A 25,067-nucleotide genomic window follows, 5' to 3' on the forward strand; every position below is an offset into this window, starting at 1 on the left:
TTTTTTTCTTTTTCCTCGCCTTCGTTTCTGAAATTTCATCGACAAAACTACTGCCCGTGTCGAAGCTTCTCATCGTATGAAAAAGTATATATGAATCGTGTCGAAAGCAGACGTGTTCGTCGATTCCATGCTGTATAACGAAAATCGGAATAATTGAATAAGAATTTTATTATTTGAATAATTTTAACCATGAATATTCATAATGTGCCTTTTATTTGCGAGCAAGCTTTCTCTTGTATGAAGCACACGGAGAATAAAATAAAAACAAAAAATGTAGAGTTGCTTGAAAATACTCTTCGTATTGCCATTGCCTGTATCAAACTAGATATTGACAAAAAAAAAAAAAACAAGCTTAGTGTTCTCAAAAAGTTTTCATATATTCTTTCAATTAATGTAAATATATTTTTTTAATCAATATAAAAGTTATTTCAACATCAACCTCGTAAACGATATAGGTTACATTGAACTGATAGAAAAATACAAATCAACAAATTTTTGTTGGCCAATGAGGCCGAAAAGATCTAAACGATTTAGGTTAGGTTTAGGTTGGTCCCTGATCTCCCCAATGTATAAAAGTTAGGTCACCATGGAGGTTTTAATCGATAAAAATTCGACACTGATTTAGGTTAGGTTTAAATTGATCCCCGATCTCTCCAATGTACAGAAGTTAGGTCATCATGGAGGTTTTAATCGATAAAAATGCGACAGTGGTTTAGGTTAGGTTTAAGTTGGTCCCTGATCTCCCCAATGCACAGAGGTTAGGTCACCATGGTGGTTTTAATCGATAAAAATTCGACACTGATTTAGGTTAGGTTTAAATTGGTGCCTGATCTCCCCAATATATAAAAGTTAGATCACCATGGAGATTTTAATCGATAAAAATGCGACACTGGTTTAGGTTAGGTTTAAGTTGGTCCCTGATCTTCCCAATGTACAGAGATTAGGTTATTATGAAGGTTTTAATCGATACAAATTCCACACTAGTTTAGGTTAAGTTTAGGTTGGTCCCTGATCTGCCCAATGTATAAAAGTTAGGTCACCATGGAGGTTTTAATCGATAAAAAAGCGACACTGATTTAGGTTAGGTTTAAGTTGGTCCCTGATTTCCCCAATGCACAGAGATTAGGTCACCATGGTGGTTCTAATCGACAAAAATCCGACACTAGTTTAGGTTTTTATTAGACTTAGATTAAGTTAGGTTTAGGTTAGGTTTAAGGTTGATCCCTGATCCTCCCAATGCACAAAGGATTAGGTCACCATGGAGATTTTAATCGATAAAAATCCGACACTAATTTAGTTTAGTTTCACGTTTGATTTAAATTGGTCCTAATGCACAGAAATTAGGTCACATTAATCGATATTTAAAATTTCGACTCTAGTTTAGCTTTAAGTTGGGTTAGGTCATCCATGTAATTCGCAAGACGGAAATTTCGAAAAAAAATCCACGCGAAACTTTATATCTGGAACCGTGTGTAGGGAGGACGTTATCTTGGGAGGGGTTAAACGGCTGTATGGTTGATAAGATAGTTATTGCCGGGGAATGCCGGGGCGTTGCATCGAGTAGCCGGAGATGGTAACACGTGCGGAACGTATCAACGCATATCTTGGACAGTTCTATTTGTATTCATAGCCGATACGTTTCTTTTCCTTCTATTCGCGTTCAATACAGTTTCCCCGTTGCGGAGGGAGGGGAAAAATAGGACCGCGTGAAACTCAACCGACATTTCGAGGCATTGTAGCCGAACGAGCACGACGCAAACTGAATACCTACTCTAATGCCTACTCGAAACCTTGATACTGGTATTTACATGGATCCTGCTGCGAAAGCCTCGAGTCGATTCGATAGACATTCATGGCCGTGGCAATCGAACGTGTAACTATTCACGGGGGCCAGGCAACGCGCAACGGTTCGAGTATTATCTTGACTGTTCGTCCCTCTCTGCTCGTGCCAACCATCCGAATATTCGATATCAAAGAGATAGACCTCTTATGCCGCTTCTTTTTCCTTTTTTCTTTTCCCTTTCTCTCTCTTTCTCTCTCTCTATGTTTCCAATGGGAAATTTTTAACTCTGAACTGTACGCGTTTCCATTTAGCCAAAGGGGGGGAGAGAATCGATCGAGCTTTTTCGCAAAAGGTCTCGACTTCTTGGAAATTACTGATAAAGTAAGTGTCCATTTATACCATCGATGTACCAAATGGAATAAAACACATTATTAATAGAGTTTATTATTGCTCTGTTCGCTAGTAATTTTCTTTTCCTCCGGCGCATGTAGACTAGCCACCTACATTAATTTAAATATTTTCCCGTGATCTCCTTTCATGCATGCAACTTCGTAATTCAACTCGTAATTCAACTTTCTATACTTTGTAATTAAACTGGGATCGCAACGAACAATTATTACTTCATTTTAAACAAAAGAGTATTAAATTTGTTTAATTTATCTTTAATTTTGTTGAATTTAATACTTTACTTTAAACACAGAAAAGTATTTTTAATTTTTGTCATCAAAAACGGTTGGTGAGGTTCGACGACAGAACGAAATAAGTATGGAGGGTGCTTTTCCCCATGGCTCGCAAGCCGCCAGGCACGTATTAAAGAAAAAAAAAGAAAAAAAAAAAAATCGTAAGAACACAAGGAGAATTTCTTAACCAATTATATAGATCGCGATACAAAATTTTTCTTGATTTCTTTAGAAATTCTCATCTTCCAGTAGCGCGGACACGTGAATTTGGCGGAAGCCTCGCCAAATTTTTATCGTAATTCGTCAACGAGCGTGGCTCGAAGGATGCCACTCGTAGAAAAGAAAGAAATGTTTTTTACGTGGTGCACGCGCGGCCGGAAACTGTATTCTCGCTGTTGGGCGCTCTTTTTTTTCTGTTAGCGCGTCCGTGCTGACTTTTTACGAGGCCCGCGAAGAATGGTTTCCGCCGCGATAAAATTCACGCGTCTAACTGTCCGTCTTTGTTTCCCGCCGCGGTCGTACGCCTGTTTCCCCGCGTACAGTTTCGCGCTGCAACGTTTAAGTACAGTAGTACATCCCCACTTAGCTATCCCCACCAAGTCTTGAAATTGAGACTATCCCCACTCTACCTTGCTCGCGTGGCCGTGTGAAACATGAAACGAAACAAACGCTACATAACACCGATATTTCGGACACACGTCGATCAAAGTTGGGCAAATTTTATATCAAATACCAAATGCAATATCCAATTTATATGTATTAATATGATTATATAGAATGTACACTATGTGTACCGTTAATTTAATATTGATGAAAATGTTACAAGATCTGTATTCAAGGTTTCCATTCAGTTATTGATAATTATTGATTAACAACTGCTTTTACAGAAATTCCAATCCGAGAAATTTAAGTTAACCACAATCATTTGATAAATACTGTTTCATTTAGTCTAAATGTATGTACGTATTAAATTTAAAATAGTTTAAGTATATTAAATTTAAAGTAGGTTTAAGCCAGTTTAAATAAAATGTTAAAGTGTTAAGTTCGTTTAGAAGTAATAGAATTCGCCGCACGTGCCAGTTGACGCTCATCAAACACACTCGAGACAGTTCGATCGTAAGAGAGCGCTGCTGTATTCCGTTTTCTCTCGCCAGAAAAATCGCTGGCCGACCTAATTCGTACGCGACACGCCAACTCAACGATCAAAACTCAACAGACAGTTCCTAGTCTGTCTCCCTTCGAGATTTTCGTACGAGTCGAAATCTTACGTGCGTATATAACCTTGCAAGATCATATAATCGCGCGTATATAATCTCGCGAGATTCTTGCTTGTTGGCAGCAAACTCTCGTGGAATTTTCCGAGGAAATTCGAGACGGAAACCTGCCTTCCTCCGAAGGTGGAAGACGCGGTTTAAATAGCGAACAAGCAATATTTTGCATAAAACCGCGACGGAGGTGGGTATGTGTGTGAAATACGTTGCGAGAGGCAATATATTCCAAGAACACGTGAGCCACCGCCGCGAACACGGAGAAGTGCATAAAGTGTGTTTTTTTTGAATTCACACCTGGCTTATCTGGCCTTTGTTCGAAATATATGTACACACGTGTGCCACTCGCGCGTATATACGTACATATATGGAGGAGGAGAAACGAAGTGACACGTGTATGTACGTACGTACGTTGAAATGGTAAAGCGGGCAAAACGCAGAAAAGAACGTTTTATCACTTTTCATACTCCTTTCGACTCTCCCTTTATCGCGATGAACGCTCGATAAACGCCTTCGATTTTCTTCGCTGAATTTCCTGTCGTGTTTATACCCCTTGCGCTATCGGTTCGCGGACCGTAACGAGTGACCGAGCCGTATATAATAATTCTTCTTTTTGAATTCATCGGTACGTCACTGAATAGAAATTACTAAGAAGTAATAAATTTATTATTTATTTTGTCTGCGTTATATTTCAATATATTTGAAACCGAGAAATTATTGCAATTTTGAGCGAAATATTCTCGAAGTGCACTTAACCTCTTTGCGCTGGTAACTGGTTCGCGGACCGTAACGAGTGACCGAACCGTATACAACAATTTGTCTTCTTTTCGAATTCATCGGTACATCACTGGATAAAAATTACTAAGTAATAAATTTATTATTTGTTTTGCCTGGGTTATATTTCAACATACTTAAAACTGAAAGTATTGCAGTTTCGGGCGAAATATTCTCAAAGTGTGCTTAACCTCTTTGCGCTAGTAATTAATTACAGACCATAACGAGTGACCAAACCGTATTCACAGTAATTCGTCATCTTTTCGAATTCATCGGTAATACGTCACTGGATAGAAATTACTTAAGAAGTAATACATTTTTTTTTTAAGAAGTAATAATTTTATTATCGTGTTATACTTAAATATACTTAAAACTGAGAAAATATTGCAATTTTGGGACAAAAAGTTCTCGAAGTGCACTTAACCTCTAGTGCTGGCAACTGATTGCGGACCATAATGAGTGACCAAACCGTATACAATAATTTGTATATATATTTGTATATATATTTGTATAATAACTTTCTTTTTGAACTCGTCGGTATATCACTGGATAGAAATTATTGAGAAGTAATAAATTTATTTTGCCTTATTGTCGTGTTATACTTAAATATACTTATAACTGTAATATAACTGTAATATATTGCAGTGTTGGGCGAAATATTCTCAAAGTGTGCTTAACCTCTCTTTGCGTTAGTAACTGGTTCGCGGACCGTAACGAGTGACCGAACCGTATACAACAATTCGTCGCTTTCTTTTTCTCCTGAACTCGTCAGCATGATATCACTCGATAGAAATTACTAAGAAGTAACAAATTTATCATTTGTTACATTTAAATGTATTTAAAACTGAGAGAATGTTGCAATGTTGGGACAAATGATTCTCAACGTGCGTGGCACGTCATTCTAGCGCAAGAGGTTGTACGCGTTTCACACGCTTAAACCATGGTTTTCTATTTGCGTGTTCCGTGGGTTTCCCTAAAAAAAAAAAAGAAAAAAAAAGAAAAAAAAAGAGGCGCTAATAAAACTGAAATCGAGTTTCCCTTTGGTCGTGCAAATTTAAATAAATTAGACTCGCGCAGGACACGAAAGTGGCTCAAAAGATTATACTACGGCATTAATGCCGGGATTTACTGGCGACCGCCGCTTCCTACCGGGCGAAGCTGTGTAACAACCATAATAAAATGACCAACTGACCACCGTAAGAGGGTCGTGTCTGGCAGGATTTCCGGATACACTTACGGTTAATCTAGAAAATGGCTCCGTGGCACTTGAGCAACGTTGAGAACATTTCAGTTTTCGTCGTATTTTCACTGGATAACGTCCCGTAACTCGCCAACGAGGACGTATCGCCAGTTTATCGCGCGTTTCCTAATCTCTTGCTCGAGAGGAAACTTCTTCTCTCCCAACGATCGCGAATAAGTGTCAGGTTGTTTGTACTTTTTCGTTTTTATTAATGAAATAATAACATACGCACGATATTTTTGTTATACTTTCTCTGTCTCGCAGACTATTAATTTAAAAAAAACATCATAGTGTACGATCAAAAATATCGTTCCCATTTGTTTATGATTGTCAGTAGCAATGTATTGTGTTATTAATAATTATTCAGGTATAATTTAGTGAAATAATTATATGCATATATTGTATTATAGATAATTAATTTTAATTTGAATAATTAATTTTAAACAATATCATATTGTACGATTAAAAAAAAATTGTTGTTCCGTGATAAATTTGGCTCAATAAATGACATGAAAATGCACAATACTCGGGCAATATTTCGTGAACCCGAGAAGTTTTGAAGAGATGACACGGCAAAGCTTTCGGAACGACGGAGGAATGTAATAAATCAGAATGGATCGTGCATAATTCAATAACACGATGTTGAAATATGAAATATCGTGCGTACGTTATTTATTAATAAAACGGAAAGAACTCTGTGCACTGAACGAAACAACGATGAAATCATTTTCGCAGAAAATGAAGAGAAAACATATTCGTGAATATATTTAACATTAGAATATAAAAATTTCTATCAGAGTCATTGAAGACAAAAAAATATCGAAATTTTATAACACGATGAAGTATGGCTTCTATTCACGTATTTTACGAAAAATTATTTAAATTTTTGAAACATACGTTGCCTATAAAATGTCTAACAAAAATTATAAATTATAAATTATAAATTATAAATCTTTAAAATTATTTAAAACTATAAATTATAAATTATATATCTTTAGAATTAAAATTATTTAAAACTATAAATTATAAATTATAAATCTTTAAAATTAAAATTATTTAAAACTATAAATTATAAATCTTTAAAATTAAAATTATTTAAAACTATAAATTATAAATTATAAATTTTTAAAATTAAAATTATTTAAAACTATAAATTATAAATTATAAATCTTTAAAATTAGAATTATTTAAAACCATAAATTACAAATCTTTAAAATTAAAATCATTTAAAATTATAAACTATAAATCTTTAAAATTAAAATTATTTAAAATTATAAATCTTTAAAAATACACTGTCTAACAAAAATCATAAATTGGTCATTTTGACCACTTTTCAGCGTTAAGAAAATTGCACTTGATATTACGTAAAAAAGAAAACTGTAATTTCACGCGACCAAACGTATTCTTTACACGAAACGGGAAGTTTAATCGAGACTATGCGAATTGATTACACAATAGCTCGGATCTTCGTTGCAAGACATCGGTGGCGCGACGACGTATGCATTAATGCATGCGAGGGAAATGTGGACAAAACTTGGCGAATGAATTATGTTAATTACATGACTTGTCCCGACTAAATTACGTATTCCGAGTTGCCGTAAATTCGTTAATTAAAGGCCAACCGTAAGTGCAAACACGTAATATGCAACGTGTACCTAGCCGTGCTTGGAACTGCAACGGTAAATCTCTAAGTTAGATAAGTGAAACTTCTATGTGCCTTTAACGCTAATAAGACGACTCCGTAGCTGAACAATCACATCCCGGGTAGACGCTCTGCGAATTCGTACGTGCTTGTTCCCAATCTGTGAACATGGAAACCACGTTTTGGCATGGTTGATAGAAAGAGAAGAAAATGTCCTTTCGAAAACGAACAAGTTTTTGTTAAATATAGTCACTGTGGTGAGACTCGAAATTTCTTTGGCAGGACGTTTCGCTCTTCTCTAAATTTTATCCATTTGCCGTAATTTCCAGACGTATATTTATTTATTTATTCGTCAAGATGCAACAATTTGAAAGAGATCAAAAACATGGTAAATTGTAATTGAAATACCGAGATCAGTCAAGGAGAAATTAATCTGCATGGTATCTCAATCTCTCTGCTTACGATCCGCAGCAAGGCAAGAGAGAATATTTATCAGGCGTTGTCCAAAGGTAGAGAAAAAAGTTAAGAGAGACAATACAGATTCTACGAGTTGGATTCTGGTGTGATTGTGCACGCAAATGGATTAACCACTTCAGCTGGCAACTGACTGCGGACCATAACTAGTGACCGAACCGTATACAATAATTCGTAACTTCCTTTTTGAACTCGTCAGTGTGATATCACTGGATAGAAATTATTGAAAAATAATAAATTTACTATCTGTTTTGCCTTATTATCGTGTTATACTTAAATATACTTAAAATTGAGGAAATATTGCAATTTTGGGACAAAATATTCTCGAAGTGCGCTTAACCTCTTGCACTGGCAACTGATTGCGGACCATAACGAGTGACCAAACCGTATACAATAATTCGTAACTTTCTTTTTGAACTCGTCAGTGTGATATCACTGGATAGAAATTATTGAAAAATAATAAATTTACTATCTGTATTGCCTTATTATCGTGTTATACTTAAATATACTTAAAACTGAGGAAACATTGGAATTTTTGAACAAAAAGTTCTCGACTTGCGCTGGCAACTGACTGCGGACCGCAACGAGTGACCGAACCGTATACAATAAATCGTAAACTTTCTTTTTGAACTCGTCAGTGTGATATCACTGGATAGAAATTATTGAAAAGTAATAAATTCTTTATGTTTTGCCTTATTATCGTGTTATACTTAAATATATCTAAAACTGAGGAAAAATTGCAATTCTGGGACAAGAAATGTTCAACGTTGCGTGGCACGTCATTCCAGCGCAAGTGGAAAATTAAAAAGTCAATTAAATTGTCAGAACTGACAATGACGTATGTACGTCGGTTCAATGTACGCGTCACTTATGGTCACATAAGTGTTCAAAGTTTCGCCGTAAATACGGTCCGCGGTGAATCGTTTGACTATCCCCATGAATTTCCCCGAAAGAAAGCTCGCTTGATTTCTTCCCTCCTCCCCCTCTTGCGTTTTCGGGCAAACTTTGGTGCATATCCCCCCGGTGACGCCGATATACGTACGTATAAAAGCGGAGCGTCTTCCCACGGCCATAAATTTCGCCCGGGGATTCCGAAATCTTTGACAAAGTTTCCAGCGCGAGTTCGAGTTCCGTCCGCGATGTAAAAAGCGGCCAGGATAATGCACGAGGGTTTCGGGTGGGGGAGCGTTCTCTCATTACTCTTGGTTCGGCCCGCGGGAAAAATATTTGAATACTTGCCCCCTTACTGGGCTTATCGTCGACCTTCACCCTCCCGTGATATTACCGAGTAGCAGTAGCGGCGGGCTGTGAGTAGAGGAAAGAGAGAAAAAGACAAAAGAAAGGCCGATTTGTCCCGGGGAAAGTTGTTCGTCTCTTGGCACCGGCCACGCTCGAACCTCCCCTCCGTAATGGAAACGCTTTTCGAAATAACGAGCAAACAAAAATGGGGACGCATTTGCTTTTATGACTACCATCTGACGACAATTTTTATTGAAAAATTTCGCGCTTTCGGGGAGGAGGCGCGGGGCACGGCAGTTTTAATAAAAGTTCGCCCGACACGTGGCCGCCGATCTAAGGGGAGGATTCTGTCGCGAATCGAGTCGAGAGCGAAACAATTACCCACCGGTATTGCCTTTGGACCTCTGTTTCGTCTCCTCTGGCCATTTATTACCCGCGAATCTCGCGCTTCTGTTTTGCTACGTTCGAACGAAGTGAAATTGCGAAGCGAAGTTACAGGATGTTTCATTTGGAACGTCCCGCGCAATATTGCCTGTCCCAAGCTGTTCGGTGTAGAAAGAAGTGTTTGAAGTAAAACTCACTTTGTTTTAAAGAGAACATCTTCTGATTCTAAGTGGAAAATCTTGATCTGAAGTGCTGCTGATTTCAAAGTGACAAATTGATAATTTGAAATCTACTTTTCTTCAAACGTAGCCGGCAGTTTCAAGGCGAGTTCATTAACATTTATTATGGTTATTGCAAGATGGTTTCAAAATTGTCTATTCAAAAAGCGAGCTGCGTTGAACGTAGAGCAAGAAATTATTATCTTATCTTTCGTATTCGAAATAGTAAGCTCAAGCGTCAATGAACTGATTTATTCAGTCTCTAAAGCATAGTTACACTCTCTTCAATGTTTCTTCAAAGTTTCAAAGTGTTTGATAGATCAACTATGAATTTGTCATTTATAGTTTCACTTAAAGAAACAAAAAGATCGTCTTGAGATTTCAGAAGCACGTCCAGGAAATTGCCTAAACGTGAGATTTGTGATCGAAATAAAGTAAATTTTACTTGAAACATTTTCTTTCTGTAACGAAAAGTTTAAGTTCAAGAGAAAATTACGCGGGACGTTTCAAATAGCACACTCTGTACTTATGTATGTACATACTTCGTGATATTTTTTTTTTAATTTACAATTGATAGATTACAAATAAATTGATAATTTACAATTGACAGATTACAAATAAATCGATAGTTTACAATTGATTGATTACAAATAAATTGATAGTTTACAAGTAATAGATTACAAATTAATTGATAATTTACAACTGATAGACTGCAAATAAATTATAAACAGATACATTACAAGATAGATTACAAATACAGTTTTTTAAGTAACATACTCGGAGATAAGGATAAAGAAGTTTGTGAAAAAAGAACTCGATTAATTATTCCGAGATAAATGTGACGGTGACTTATCGAAGATAGAGCAAGTAGATATAGTTCCAAGTTTTTTTTTTTTTTTTTTCTTCAAAAGTGGAGAGGAGACCTCGACCGCGATGTAAAATTATAAATCTGGTATCCGAACACGTTTCGCGAAAGTGAAAGTGGAGATCGTCGCTAATTACCAAGGGCGGTGTTCCTATCCTGCTGATAAAATTTGAAATTCCTTATCTGAACGTGACGTCTGGCCAAACCGATGTTATGCGCGGGCAAACGGGAGTTAGGTTAACCAGGAAATTGCCTCTCTGCCTGCAGACAGGTGTTTCCTGCCAGTCAGCCAACGTTCGCGATGATTTCTAATCGCATTGGCGGCATTTCCGATTAAGTTCACAGACTGTCGGTTTCCGATATCGATTTTACAACCGATATTATATCGCGCGATATAAGTTGCGCAATTATAATTTGCACACTCGCGACACAACTTCCACATTGCGACATCGCGGGGCATTGTGCTTGTTTCACGAGTAATTCCCTAATTTTCTCGGAGATTCTCTCTTTGAACATCTTTCAAGCTTCGTGTTTTTTTAGTTCGACGAATATTTTTTTTTCTTTTTTTTTTTTCAAGTTATCCGACGAGCAGGTTTTCGCGTGATCGAGCCCGTAAGATGTGGTGGTGGTACGCCACGGGGGTGCTTGCTTCTTTGCAGAGCAGCTGGGTAGTTATGAACTAGTTGCATGATTTATTAAGGACTATCTAAGAATTTGCTGCCAACTCCCCCGAACTTTAAGCATATGTAATTTTGCGGCGATAGACCAGATTCGAGTATCGTGCAAGAGCGCGAGTGTGCTCCGTGTGCAGGTGTAGGAGCATCCTGGTTTCTTAGCGAGCTGTTTGGATATTAAAGAGTAGATACTGCTAGATCAAAAGATCGACGGTAGGTCGGGGAGTGACGAACCACTTTTCTTTAGAAGAATTATTACACCTTTAGGTACATATAAATTTGTAATTTATAATTTATTTTTATCATTATAATTATAATTTGATTATAATTTATAATATTTATGTATATCTTTGGATAATAAACGGAGAATTAAAAAATAATCATAGAGTTGCAAAGTAAAAGGAATGGCATCTTATGCAAAAGATACATATTTTCAGGTCAATTTTTAGTTTATTTATTCGACCGCATTGAATATATTTCTTGGTTCTTTAAAGAGATTTTCTCACAAGCTCTGCGCCAACAGTTGAAAGCACGAGTCAACTTCTACTCTGTTCATACCTTGGCGCAAGAAACACTTTCTAATTTTCGGAGAGTGAGATCTGAGATCACATAATCTATAAACGTTACATGTACACTGACACACTCTGTTCCGAAGAAATGATTACTTTTCGGTAAAATGTTAGTTAATTATAGTTAAAAAGACAAGCAGGAAATTTTTTAGACTATTCACACACACGTACACGCAATTATACACATTATATATTACATTGTATAATTATACACACAATCTAATTTTTCAAATGAGAATGAACAAGAAAAATTGAAGGTTAATGTGGCTTGTAATCAAGATACAATGTAATCACTATAAAAATTGATCCCTCATCTTATCCTATTGTAGAAATGAATACGCCAGGAATGTGTTTTTTCATAGGAAGATGAAAGAGTCGCCGCAGTTGCCAAAAGTATCTCTATAGTCTCGCGAACAGATGAACCAGAAAAACTTTGATTCGATTAAAGTTCTTAGTTAATCACTTCTTTTGGTCGGCCATGTGGTTAATTTCATCTTCGAGTTTATATTTTATCGCTGGCACGGTCATTCCCTTTCCCGGCGATTGTTCACGAAAATTGTAAAAAAAGTCGGAAACACGCGTTGATTGAACGATCGACGAGGCCAGGAAAGAAACTCGTGTAAATCGAGCCGAAGTGGGATCGCGGGGAGTAAACGTCCGGCGCCGACGACAATTAAAATGCAAACAGAGCGCAATTATGATTTACTATCGCTGGCACACCGGATTCCGTATAATAAATTCGGCGATGAAAGTTGGCCGAATTCGTGAAATTTGCATCCACCGGGGCGAAATTAATTTAACCGGCAGTTTGCTAGAGATATTCCCGCGTAGTTAGCCGTCGGGAAAAGATGGTTACGAATTATGCATTCCGACTGACTTCCACCGCCCGCACGTTGTAAACATCTTGCAGATAACAATTATTACTCCGCGAGAGAGGTCGAATCCACGCCTTGTCCGCGTAACAGTCTTTGAAAACGTTGTAAACGTCGACGAAGACCCGAGAGACTTCAAATTGAGAGACGAGTAAATTCAAATGGAACTTTTAAATGCAATAACTGTTACAGGCACTGGCACGTAATATCTGAAATAATAACGAAGTGCTTAATCTCTTGCGCTGGTAACTGGTTCGCGGACCATAACGAGTGACCGAACCGTATACAATAATACTTTTTCATCTTCATTCATCGGTACGTCACTGGATAGAAATTACCAAATAATAAATTTATTATTTGTTTTGTCTGGATTATATTTCAATATACCTAAAACTGAGAAAGTATTGCAATTTCGGGCGAAATATTCTCAAAATGCGCTTAACCTCTTTGCGCTGGTAACTGATTCGCGGACCATAACGAGTGACCAAACTGTACATAACAATTCTCTTTTGAATTTATCGGCACATCACTAGATAGAAATTACTAAAGTAATAAATTACTAAAAGTATAAAAATAAATTAGTAAAAGTAATAAATTACTAAAAGTATAAAAATAAATTACTAAAAGTAACAAATTACTAAAAAGTAATATATTTATTATTTACTTTGCCTGGGTTGTATTTTGATATACTTAAAAAACTAAGGAAGTATTGCAATTTTAGGCCAAATATTCTCGAAGTGCACTTAACCTCTTTGCGCTAGTAACTGGTTCGCGGACCATAACGAGTGACCGAATCGTATACAACAATTCTTTTTTTCGAATTCATCGGTACGTCACTGAATAGAAATTACTAAGTAATAAATTTATTATTTGTTTTGTCTGGGTTATATTTCAATATACCTAAAACTAAGAAAGTATTGCAATTTTGGGCGAAATATTCTCAAAGTGTTCTTAACCTCTTTGCGCTAGTAATTAATTGCGGACCATAACGAGTGACCAAACCGTATTCACAGTAATTCGTCATCTTTTCGAATTCATCGGTAATACGTCACTGGATAGAAATTACTTAAGAAGTAATACATTTTTTTTTTAAGAAGTAATAATTTTATTATCGTGTTATACTTAAATATACTTAAAACTGAGGAAATATTGCAGTTTTGGGACAAAAAGTTCTCGAAGTGCACTTAACCTCTTGCGCTGGTAACTGATTCGCGGACCATAACGAGTGACCAAACTGTACATAACAATTCTTTTTTGAATTTATCGGCACATCGATGGATAAAAATTACTAAGTAATAAATTTATTATTTGTTCTCTCTGGGTTATGTTTCAATATACTTGAAACTGAGAAAGTATTGCAATTTTGGACCAAATATTCTTGACGTGCGTGACACGTCGTTCGAGCGTAAGAAGTTAATCGACGTGGCAGTGTACCATTAATACGCTAGTAGCGTACACGTTGCAGCGAGACATTCGTTAATTGACTCTGATCAAGTGCAATCGACTGTACATCGGTCTGCAAATGAACGAGAATTGAACTCTGTCTCTCTCTCTCTCTCTCTCTCTCTCTCCGGGTAAGATATTTCGAAAATAAGATCAACGAGAAGCAAACGTGAAGTGTAATTAGAACGTTTCGAACGGGAAGCGTTCTACACTCGAGGAATCGATCACGAAATTTTCCCTCGACGAATTCTTTTCTTTCTCCGTTCTCCCTTCTCGCAGGCGAGGAATTTTCGCGCCAACTACGTAACACACTCGCCTTAGGCGAAACATTTCCGCGAAAAGCGCGGTCACGCGAGCTTCCGGTCAGCTTTAATCGAGGCCAATTTAGCCTCGTTCTTGAACTTTCAACAACACGCGTTCGCGAAAATTGCGCGCATTTCCCCTTCCCCCTCTTTTCTAGTAAGTTAACGTTGCTTCTGCGTTTCGTTTGAAAAAAATAAAACGAGGAGAAAAGATCGAACGACGATAGTTTTAACGTATATCGCGGGCAACGTTCTTGCAGAGAGGAGGAATTACGAACGACGAGATACGACAGCTTCTGAGGTTAGACCGCATTAAAGACGAACGATATTAATAACCAGTGTTATCGAGTTTGGGCCTCGGGAGATAAGCCAAGGATAAGAGAGCAGGTTCGACGGTGACTCTTCGGGCTAAACCAGATCACCATACTCCAAGTAGTTCCGGTAAGGTAAGTCACTCACGGCCGCTGCCCTTTGTGAACCTAAGTAGCCATAACTCAGACTACAGGGCTATATCACTTGGTAATATCCTGGTAATAAATTAAATCAGCGAAGATAATCCAGATGTACTCTGGACTCGGAACCTGCGGGTTCAGCGGTAGCTGGCGGTCGATATCGATAACGAAGAGTCAAAACGTTTTAGACGCAGCTCGCTAATCCTCGCGTCTTTAGGCTCGTTAGACGGGATTTTTCGTGATCAATCACGAAAATTACCACTCAAAGGACGGAGAAAGCACAAAAGAGACAGTCAAAAACGAACGAGCATAAAAATCTTTTTGGCAGATACAAAATGTTTCAGAAATTGAAGAAGTCGTTCGATCGAGAAGATTTAATTAATTTCCTGTTAAATCCTCTTTCAAATGAATTACACAAAAATAATCCATTTGTTCTTAAATGTGCTACACTTTGACTTGAAATATCATTTTATTAAATTTTTATTGATAAATCTAACTATAACAGTACGTAAATAAAATTTAATTGTGTCCTATCTTGAACTGTCAAATTGGAAGAATTCAAATACTCAAGATACAAGTGCAAACTCAAATTATCCAGGTCAATTGACAATCACAGCAGCAATTAAAGTCTCTTCCGATTTTTTTTTCGTGATTTCAAGCATGCACGTGCGCGTGATTCCCGCTTACATGGCGCGATATGATAGAGAATATTCACCCTTATGTACGCTTAGCGTACCTGCAAAACGATACAGCTGTTTAGTGTGGAATCACGCAGGCTGATACACGCGTACACAAAGGAGAACATCTATGTGGTACGCATATACTCCCTTAACAATGCGTACATAATAGATACGCGGTCGTCTATGAACGCATAAATCTTACATGTATATTTGCCGGGGCAAATACCGCCTCTATAGACCTCGCAGGGCCCTGTGTGACCCTTTTAGCTCGTTCTAGCGTAAATTACAGTTAATTTGATTACACTCGGCACTCTCCTTTCGCGTATAGATGTCGTTAATTCACTCCACGAGGAACAAATCTCTCAAAATGGCACTCGAACAACACGATCGTGACCAATGACAATGAAAAATCGTCGACTGTTCGAACTGATGCGTAACCTCGTAAAAAAACGATCTTGGTCTCGTTTTTTTAAAGGGCGAAGCTTCTACTCGAAGACTTTAGACTTTAAATAATACAAATCAGTGGGCGAGAAAGTAAGGATACCTTGTTCCCGAATATTGTCAAAATTTAAACGTGTTCAAATAGAAAAGACATTTTTCACAACTAGATCATCTTAACCCTATGCGCAACCGGTTTGCGGACCATAACGAGTGACCGAACCGTACACAGTAATTCGCTTTCTTTTTCTTTTGAACTCGTCGGTATGATATCACTGGATAGAAATTATTGAGAGGTGAACAAACTTATCATTTGTTTTGCCTCGGTTACATTTAAATATACTTAAAATTTAGAAAGTATTGCAGTTTTGGGCAAAATATTCTCGAAGTGCGTTTAACCTCTTGCGCTGGTAACTGATTGCGGACCATAACGAGTGACCAAACCGTATACAATAATTCGTAACTTTCTTTTTGAACTCGTCAGTGTGATATCACTGGATAGAAATTATTGAAAAGTAATAAATTTATTATGTTTTGCCTTATTATCGTGTTATACTTAAATATACTTATAACTTAAAATATATTGCAGTGTTGGGACAAAAATATTCTCGAAGTGCGCTTAATCTTTTGCGCTAGTAATTGGTTCGCGGACCATAACGAGTGACCGAACAATAATTCGTCGGTTTCTTTTTCTTCTGAACTCGTCAGTATGATATCACTGGATAGAAATTACTAAGAAGTAATAAATTTATCATTTGTTACATTTAAATATATTTAAAACCGAAAGAATGTTGCAATGTTGGGACAAAAATTCTCAACGTGCGTGACACGTCGTTCCATCGAAGTCTCCTCTTTGAACTCGCAGTACGATGAATCAGAAATCGATAAAATAGCGAAAAGAAATCATATAGTGAATTTGGAGGGCTCGTTGCGAAGGAAAAATTTCGATCTTGAAGTTCAAGTACTGGACTTGGTCGCGATAAAGAATTTTCTCAATATTTTTACGCAAGTTTGAGTTTTTGTGATTTCCAAGAAAGAAAAGAAGGTACCTTTACATGATGTAAAGTCTTCTTCGAAAAACAAAAAATCACGCTATCAAAGTAGAGCTTATCCTCACGCTTTGAAATGAAAGAGCATCGTTGTACGATTTCTCTTTACGAAGTTACGTTAGTTCAAATGATCAACAAATTTTTAAGTTTCGTTGGTACAGTTCTGCTCTTCGCTGTACGTAAATCCTGTATAGATTTAATAAACCGTCCAGATTCCTTTCGGACGTTTGAAAGAGGATGATGAGAGAATAAAGAATGTAAGGGAGATTGGCGAAGGAAAACTCGACGAATGAACGAAGTACGACGTAATAGAACTACGCACGCTTCTTTGAAATTTTACATTCGAGAACTTCAAAGCAACTTCGTCCCTTGTTTCCGAGAAATTACATCTGAGAGCTTGTTTACTTTTATTTCTCAAATATTTACGCCCCGCATCTGCAAATCACTGGGATAAAAAATTACCTCTGTTCATCCATCTCTTCCAAAGAAAAAAAAAGAAAAATAGTGTGTGTAAATTTTCAATGTTCCTCGTGCGGCGAGAGTTTCCAGGCAAGAAGAAGATCGCACGGCTAAGAGATTCACGACAAGAGCGTATCCCTCTTCGTGAATTGTTGCTCGTCCTTCCGCTTGTGAATTATGCATCGTTCAAGGCCGCTGAAAATTCGAAACTCGCGATTTATTGCTACGTGTCCGTTTAACCCGCCAGATTTTCGTCGCTCTGACTTGGGAGGCTGAAAAAATTCCCCCGCTCTGGAGGGGAAGATTCTCCAAGAGGAGTCGAGTTGAGAAACTCAAGTCGAAGCTCCCGCACTTTGGTGCATTGTTGCTTTACAAGAAATTAAATCATATTACATAAAAATTAAAATTACGTACAAGAGAAATAAAAATAAAATTATAAAATTGCATGTAATGAAAATAAAATTATAAAATTATATATAATAAAAAATAAAATTATAAAATTACATTATAGAAAAAAAGAAGAAAATATCTCTCTATAATAAAATTTTAAAATTATAATAAAAATATAATATAATATAATATAATATAATATAATATAATATAATATAATATAATATAATATAATATAATATAATATAATATANATAAAAATAAACTTATAAAATTACATTATAAAAAAAAGAAGAAAATAACTCTCTATGGTAAAATTTTGAAATTACATATAACAAAAATAATGTTATATTATAAAATTACGGTATAAAAAAAAAAGGAGAAAATAACTCTCTCCTTGAACCGAATATTTGCCACGAATGAAAGTGGAATTAACTGGCTGACGTTCAAGTGCAATTTGCATAACATTGAGTAACGGCAAATTGCCGACGATTTAATCGACTTCCCCTGCATGAACCCGCAGAGAAAGACGTAATAATCCGCGACGCGGTGCACGCGGAAAATGAATATCGCCACGCGGTAAATTGTTGGCGTTCCCGTGACCTACAAGAACGTTGGATACAGATCACGTTCGCGTTCCTCGCATGAAATGTTCTCACACACATACTTGCACATCGGCGAGATATTTTCCCGCGAGAAATGATGTTCTCGTTCGTCTCCGGCAATTCGCGCGTATAATCACGCGCGGGAGAAGCAAAAGGAGGAATATTCAAAACATCGTCGCATCGATCGCCACGCACCGATACGTTCTTTTCTTTCTTTTTTTTCTTTTTTTTTTCTTTTGCTTTTTTCTTCTCTCTAACGCAGTGCGACGGAACACCGCCGGTTATCGCGAACGCGGAAAGGAATTATTCAGAGAGACAAGGGAAGGGGGAGAAGAAAGTGCACGACGATTCAAGACGAGAGCTCGAGGAGGACGAGGTCTTTGAGAACGAGAGCGAGGAACGGGTCGAAAAAATAGAGAACGCAACCGGTTATTGTCCCGGTTCGAGGGCTCAGAGCGTCCCGATGCAGCTTTCAACGTCGCAGGTGGCGTTAAGACCCGCGGTGAACCGCGAGATTTTAACGACGACATTGTCGTTGTTGCTCCTTTCTGTTTGCTCGATATACCGGCCGAGCAAACAGCTTCGTCCCAGTTCCAAGCCTTGCGAGCTTCGTCGCGGGCCATCAGTTTCGATCGGATACACCACTGTTTTTTCATTTTTCGATCCTCGAAAAGGGGCGAATTTTAGTATCAATAGATGATGAACGAAACAGAGATCATTTCTACAATCGCTAGGTTCAGTCGTCTTTGACTTCTTTTAATCGCCTTGCGCTGGCAACTGGTTCGCGGACCATAACGAGTGACCGAACCGTACACAGCACAATTCGTCGCTTTCTTTTTCTTTTGAACTCGTCGGTATGATATCACTGGATAGAAATTACCAAGAAGTAATAAATTTATTATTTGTTTCACCTGGGTTGCATTTAAATATATTTTAAACTGAGAAAATGTTGCAATTTGGGACAAAAAGAGGTTAATAGACACGAAATTGGAAAATCTGTTTCTCTGGGTTAATCCATTCTTTTTGCCCATTTCTTTTATATTTAATTTTAGTATTATTTAGTATTTAAGTATTTTAAGTATTTTAGTATTATATTTAATTTCTTGTTTTTTTTTTTCTTTGTAATCAATATGAGGATTTGTGAATAATTACGAAATTTGGCAAATTAAACTCTTGACCAAGTTAAACTCGGCTCGTTATAAAATTCCAGAGTAGAAATTTCGAGCATTGCTCCAACAAGCATTATTCCATTTAATATTTGTGGAAATGTATATTTCTACGAAACTCTGCCGCGGCTAAAATTCCCAACAAAATGGCCGACGCTTTAAGCTGGTTTTTTGAATACTCGATAGTCTAGAATAGCCGAGAATTGCGTTTTCCGAAAAATTGCATACGAAGGGATGGAGGGGATTTCCCAATATCGCAAAGTTAGAGGGAACTGTCTTTCGCAAGAGAAGCGGGATTCTCGAATTTTTTTTCGCGGCCGAGATCTTTCAACGTCGTTTCGGGGGAGAATTTACCGGAAGTCGATCTTCCACGTTACGAGTAACCCTGACTAGGCTGGGCCGCCGCGCACCGGAGATAACTACCGCAGTATCCCGGCGCAAGTAGTCTCCTCCCCAATAAAAACTTTCGCCGGGAAGCCTCTCTTCATTCACCGGTGTATAGATCTCGTTCCATTTCGCGCGCGCAAAAAAAGAAAAAAAAAGAAAAAAAAAGAGAGAGAGAATCCCACCTTCCGCCATTTCCGCCCCGCATCGCGCGATCCCGCCACGAACTTTTAATTCGTCCCCCTCTCCGCCTCTCCGCACGTACCTCCCTTTTACGCCGCGCCTCTCCTATTTCCTCTTTGACGGTTGTTTCCGGTTGCTGAAAAGCCGACACGCTCCGCCACGTTCCGATTCCCCGCTCTTCCCTTTGACTCTTCTTGGATGAAATTGTTACCGGACAGGTAATTGCTGTCCTCCCCTCCCCTCGCCCATCTCGCGGCATTTCATTTTTATATACGCCCAGAGGTGGTGAAAGGGCAGACGAATGAAACGGCAAAATAGATACAAATGTTTGGTTAGTATAACGGCTGACACGGAAAAAAATGTCTGACGCGCTCATCTCGTTCTGTTCATCTCGCTCTCGTGTTTCTTTGTTTCTCGTTATTGTTGCGTTCAATACACGTACACACGATATAGTATATAGTACTACTTTGCATATACTATACGCACCATATAGTATATAGTATAGTATACTATATAGTAGTGCTCGCTATATAGTAATAGTATAGTACATAGTACCACTTGTGGTATTATATAGTAGTGCTCGCTAATAGTATAGTATATAGTACCATTTGTGGTACTATATAGTATAGTATACTATACAGTAGTGCTTACTATATAGTAATAATATAGCATATAGTACCATTTGTGGTACCATATAGCATAATATATAGTACCACTTGTGGTACCATATAGCATAATATATAGTACCACTTTGCATGTAGTATACAAAGGTTAGACAAACTAATGCGAATACTTCATTTATTGAAATATTGTTTATTAACTTCTTAGCTGTGTCGCTTTTAAAATTGTGTATCTACATTGAGTCGTTAGAATGACGCTGTGACGATTATACAAGATGGCCACTGAAAAACTGAGGGGTTTGAGAAAGTCGTAACATTTTCATTTTCAATCTTTTCTTGTACGTTTCACACATAATACTGAAAAAAATCCATTAATTATATTTCCAAATAAAATAATAAAAAATTTAAAAAAAACTTGTGTTTGTACAAGTTATTTTTGTTTTATATCATTCAGTCTTTCAGTGACCGCCCTGTACTGTGTGGCAGCTGCTGTAAAATTATAAGCAAGTATAGCACTAGTTTTCTTGGAAAAATCATTAACTATTGTTCAACTTAATTGATACTAATTAATGATAGAATAATTTAGAAATTGATGTAGCCTCAAAATATTGTAAACCGTCTAAAATTTACAAATGTGTTTCATTTTCCACGAGAAATTTAATTCAAGTAACAAATTTTAATTGCTTCTCTCGCATCACGAGTGTACTACGCAGCTAAGAGGTTAAGAACGCGTAGGACATTCAATTCTTGTCGCACAAGAATAGATTCGTACAAATCTTGAATGATATTATGTCATTCTTCGTCTAATACCTTCTAAAGCTCCACTGGCGAGGCCAAAAGATGGGATCTGCTTCTAACTTTGTTTTCGAGAACAAACCATATTCGAGACTGTGCCGGCCAAGGCGGAGACGCTTAACTTCGTTTTCATGTTCCTCAAGCCGAGGATTTATGGTCGTAGTGGGTTGTCATCTTGAAAAATTCCTTTGTAAAGATTCCTCCGAAAATAACGATCGCGCCACTTGATTGCACGAAATGTTTGAATGTTCCTTGGACTCGAGACGAAACATAACCTCAATACACTCGTTTTTTACACACTCTAAGGACTCGAAACATACAACTTCAATTCACACGTATTTTACACACTCTGAGGACTCGAAACATAACCTCAAACGTACATAATCTCAATACACGCGTATTTTACACACTCTGAGCACTCGAGACCCAGTATTCCTCGGGGAAAGTTTTCGAATATTCGAAATCGTCGCACGGATCCGCAAATATACGTACATTTTCATCGCGTTTTCAAAGCCGTCGCGATTGTTTCGTGAGAGTTCCCAGGCTGCGAGCTCCTCTCGAGCGTTTGCATTAAAATCGAACGCTATTAAACTTTAATAGATCGGCGAGTGGACAAAAGTTCGATAAACATTTGCGCGCTTAATTAGTTTCGAGCAGCGGACATTTTCTCAGAGTTCCCTTTGAAGCAACGTTTAATCGAGTGTTTAATGAAACTCGCGAAGATGCCCGTTTCCGGCCGAGCAATAATACCGCGAGCCCCATGATAATGGCGATGCGTCGGTAAGGTAGGAAAAAAGAAAAAAAACATTTTCCGTGTAGAACCGAAGAACTTTTGACATGGAAATATCGCCGGGCTAGGCGAGAGAAGTGAGAAAGGTGTACAAGATGCGCCATTAAAATCCCGTTTATTTATCGAAGTCGACCTCTTTCTTCCTCCACTCATTTTCAGACCGACGATACTACGATACCGCGTTGGTATCCGTACATCCGAGTGCAGATCGTTGTTATTCGCGTCAATGAAAATTTCTCACAACGAGGAAAGAATGCAACGTCTTATCCATCGTCCGACGCGATCCCAAGAATAATTTTCGAGGACGAGATCCTTCGTATATTCGAATCCTCGAACCGTGCTCCGCGCGGTCTTATTTGAAATTATTAAAATGAGACTTAATTTAATTTTCTTAATTTTAAAACGAGTTCCCCCCCCCCTCCCCTCTCTCTCTCTCTCTCTCCTTCAGTTTCTTTCTGAAGCGTTTTATTAAAGCCGAGATTAGCGCTCATCAGCCTCCGACATCCGCGGGATGCTGAAAACGCATTAAGACTTTCAATTAAGAAGTTTTAATGACCAATTAAGTATGACAATGTTAATGTCGGTTCGGACAGATTTCGTTTTCCCAGATTTCATTCGCATAACGGTAGGGAACGTGGAGCAACGCCTCGAGGTTGTGGCATCCCTCATCCTTTTCAACGCTTTCGAAAATTCGATCATCATCGCATTTCTCTCTTTTTCGTTAGTGCCTTTCTCAGCGGTAGATCGTCAAACTCCGAAACAACGTTTTCGCTTCGCGTTAATTACCCTGTGCATTAACTAGCGAATATTATTTTTAAATGATTCTGCCTCAGTTACTCGACGCGCAATAATTTGTTCGCGTTATTTGAAGAGGTCAAACGGGCTGCTTTATATAGAACAAACGAATTAAAACCCTGTTTGCTGGAGCAAGAATAACAACACGAATATATCCTGAATATTTTAATTGCCAATAACTGGAATTCACGCAAATGAGGACAGGAATATCACGCTAATAAATATTAAGGAATAAAATCGTTGACCTTAATTACCGGGAGGACTAGTCACCGATGAAAACGGGAAGGTAGCTCTTTCCAATTGGAATTGTTCCTGTGTCGAATCGTTCGCCATCGAGAGATGATTTTCATTTCTTTTCCGTTCCGTGCAATTTGCCCATAGATTTCCCTCCGAATAATTCGCGCACGATAAGAGGGCACAACTGGACGCACAATGGCAAAAAATTGTCGATAATTTAATAAACTGTTGAATAACTTCGTAAAAGACATTATGTAACTTCATTATATAACAATCTACACTTTGAAGCGCAAAAGCTTCTACGTTGTTCCTGTTATAAGTTCGTTTCTTTCAAAGAGGTTTTTACATCGCGTAGCGAATGAGAAACGGGTATTTTTATTCACGAAAATCGTCAAAATTCAAACTTTCGTGGAAACGATGGAAAAAAAATTTCTTTCCACAGCAACTTTCCACGGTCGGTCGATGGCTTTGAAAAATTGAAACTTGCTGCACGATTTCATTCCACTTTGCACGTTAAAATGAAATGAAGCGAAATGTCGGGACTTTTCGAATTTTTTTTCTTTTTCGTCGTTTAATCCAAGTGTTCAAAATGACGGGGGGAAGGGGGGAGGAAGAATCGTACGGCGGGTTTATCAAGAGGTCGTTGCGCGTGGGAAACTTTAATCTTCAAGATTGTGATGGATTTAGTCGTAAATAGAATTTCCACAATTTCTTTTAAAGAAAAGAACACTATTCCATTTGTTGCGCGATGTTAAAACATCTCGGGGAAGGGGGAAATGGAATCGTTCAGTGTGAATTTTTACAATTTCCTTTGAAGAAAAGAACTCTTCCATTTGCTACGTGGTGTTGAAATATATTGGTAAAGAAAGCAAATTTTCCAGGATAATCTTCAGTCGAAATAAAGGACAACTTGATGCTTTGAAACGAGATCAAGTGGATCGTCGCACGATTCTTTTTCACAAAGTGGAAACGTAATTTTTAAGTATCGATGGTCCTTCGATTCTTTGAATTAACTGCGAAACTGAATCCAAAGAAATAGTTCCAAAATTTGTTTTCGATCAACAGAGCGCTACGGTATTTTGCTTTTTCTTGCGCAAATACTCGACGAGATATTATTCAAAAAATTTGTCAAAGAACATCCATGTACGTTAGTTTAGTTTTTCTCTTCCGTTGTGTCTGCCTTTGCAAATTTCTCTCTCTTACTTCGCCGATTAATCGTTTCCGTGGTCAGTTATCGCGATTCAAACGAACTCGTCAGCGACACACGAGGTGTAACCGTGTTTGTTCGAGTATATCGCGCCAGAAATCGTATCGATCGGCACCAAGTTAGGAAAGAAAATTGTGTGGAAGATACTGGAGGATCGTTCCTGAGCGCCGTACGCGCGCAATATTCTTCATGTAAATCGCGACGGGAATTTCCCTTATCAGGGGAAGCAATAAGGTGCAACAGGGGTGTAGTATCAAGGATGTTATCCAAGCTCTCTTGCCTGAGAGAAAAAACATCGCGGGGTCAGCGCCTCTAGTAAGAATATTCATTTTGCCGAATCTACCCGTTCTTCGCGTCTGCAGATGGATCTTCATCCGGATTTTCTCCGTC

The 25,067-nt window shown here is 37.8% G+C and overlaps 1 protein-coding gene across 1 annotated transcript in view; it reads left to right on the top strand.

Moving 5' to 3' along the window:
• The window catches only part of LOC122530052 (TWiK family of potassium channels protein 7-like), a 179,303-nt gene that overhangs the window by 623 nt on the left and 153,613 nt on the right, over positions 1 to 25,067 (top strand). The window lies entirely within an intron of this gene.

The sequence above is a fragment of the Frieseomelitta varia genome, unplaced genomic scaffold (assembly GCF_011392965.1).
Source record: "Frieseomelitta varia isolate USP_RPSP 00005682 unplaced genomic scaffold, Fvar_1.2 scaffold_325, whole genome shotgun sequence".
NCBI lineage: Eukaryota > Metazoa > Arthropoda > Insecta > Hymenoptera > Apidae > Frieseomelitta > Frieseomelitta varia.